This window comes from Leptonychotes weddellii, chromosome 4 (assembly GCF_054177405.1).
Source record: "Leptonychotes weddellii isolate Sample4059 chromosome 4, ASM5417740v2, whole genome shotgun sequence".
In the NCBI taxonomy this organism is placed as follows: Eukaryota; Metazoa; Chordata; class Mammalia; order Carnivora; family Phocidae; genus Leptonychotes; species Leptonychotes weddellii.
The window spans coordinates 16,523,812-16,526,089 of record NC_138372.1 but is presented as its reverse complement, the minus strand read 5'-3'; positions in this window follow the sequence as shown (position 1 = coordinate 16,526,089).

The following is a 2,278-nucleotide window of genomic DNA, read 5'->3' as shown; positions in this document are numbered from 1 at the left end:
CACTCAATTTCTCTCTCTCTCTTCCTCTCTCTCTCCCTCTCAAATATATAAATAAAATCTTTAAAAAGAAAAGAAAAAGAAAGTCACCTGGCCTTTGCAGTTTCCTGGAAAATTTTCCCGAGCTAGGAGGTTGATATGAGGGCCTCAGGACAAATCATAGTGACAGGGGTTAAGGGTTGTAAAAACTATATTGGGACGAAAAGTCTGAAGCCCTAGATCTTAAGGCTCCATTACTTACTTGTTGCAAGTCCCCCAATTTATTTAGCTAGTATTTAATTACTTCATTCAAAAATCGTTTTTCTGAGCATCTATTCTGTGCCAGGCCCTCTACTAGGCACTAAAAATACAAAAAGTAACAAGTTTGGGGGGGAATCATATGATCATCGCAACAGATGCAGGAAATGCATTTGGTAAAAGTCAATATCCTTTCACAGTAAAAATTCTTTTTTTTTTTTTAAAGATTTTATTTATTTATTTGAGAGAGAGAATGAGAGAGAGAGAGAGCACATGAGAGGGGGGAGGGTCAGAGAGAGAGGCAGACTCCCTGCTGAGCAGGGAGCCCAACGTGGGACTCGATCCCGGGACTCCAGGATCATGACCTGAGCCGAAGGCAGTCGCTTAACCAACTGAGCCACCCAGGCGCCCCACAGTAAAAATTCTTAGCACACTATGATAGAAGACAAATTATTTAATCTGATCATGGATATCTATTTTAAAATAAAACCCACAGCATACATCATATGCAATGGTGAAATGTTTGAGATCAGGAATAAGACCAAGATGCCCAGTATCACCATTTCCTCTCAACATTGAACTGAAGGTCCTCGTTAACGTAAAAGGCCAATTGAAAACAGAGAAATAAGAGTTATAAGGACTGGAAATTGTCAACTCTGTCATATATTCAAGGGCCATAGAAGTTTAGGTCTGTTTCTGGGATCTCTAATCTGTTCCGTTGGTCTATTTGTCTACATATTGTATACATCGAAAATTCAAAATGACTTCTAATAAACCATTAAAGTTAATCAGAAAGTTTAGCAAGGCTTCTGGATATAAAATACATATACAAAAATCCATTTCATTCCTTTGTACAGTTACAAATAGAAAATGAAAATTTGGGGCGCCTGGCAGGCTCAGTCAGTAGAGCATGGGACTCTCAGTCTTGGGGTTGTGAGTTCAAGCCCCATGTGGGGGGTAGAGCATACTTTAAAAAAAAAAAGATAAGAAAATGAAAATTTTAAAAAGACACCACATGAATAAACAAACAGACCACCAGAACAGATTATAGAGCCTGGAAACATACTTGAACTTCTATATAGTCTTAATAGATGACAGAGTGACATTACCCATCAGTCAGAGGACAGTATTTCAGTAAATGGTGCTAAACACTTGGCTATCCATTCAGCATTCATCAAAAACCTAAATATGAAAAACAAAAAGTATAAAGATTTTAGAAAGAGGGTGCCTGGTTGGCTCAGTCATCACAGAACAGGACTCTTGATCTCAGGGTCGTGAGTTCAAGTCCCACACTGGGCGTAGAGATTGCTTTAAAAAAAAAAAAAAGATTTTAGAAAGAATATCTTCATGACCTCAGGGTAGGGAAGGATTTTTTCAAACAATACACAAAGAGCAATAATCATAAAGAAAAAGATTGGTAAATTGATAACACTAAAATTTAAAGTTTCTGTGTATCAAATGGTATAATATAGAGAGTGAAAAAATAAGGCACAGAGTGAAGAAGGTATTTGAAATACAAAAAACCCACCAAAGACAACTAGGACATAGAATAAATTAAGGCCTCCTATAAATCAATGTGAAAATGACAGACAATCCCAGTAGAAAAGTAGGTAAGAGATTTTAATATAAGGTCACAAAAAAAGGCAATACCAACGGTCAATAAACATATTAATATGTTTATTTTAAATGCCAGTTAAAATCATGAGATACCGGGGCACCTGGGTGGCTCATTCGTTAAGCGTCTGCCTTCGGCTCAGGTCATGATCCCAGGGCCCTGGGATCGAGCCCCGCATCGGGCTCCCTGCTCCACGGGAAGCCTGCTTCTCCCTCTCCCACTCCCCCTGCTTGTGTTCTCTCTCTCACTGTGTCTCTCTCTGTCAAATAAATAAATAAAATCTTAAAAAAAAAAAAATCATGAGATACAATTACACATCCTCCAAACTGGCCAAAAATATAACCATAATAATAGTAATAAATTTTAATCTGATAATAACAAGTATTGGTGTGATTGTAGAGCAAGAGGAATGCCATCCTTTTTTGGGTG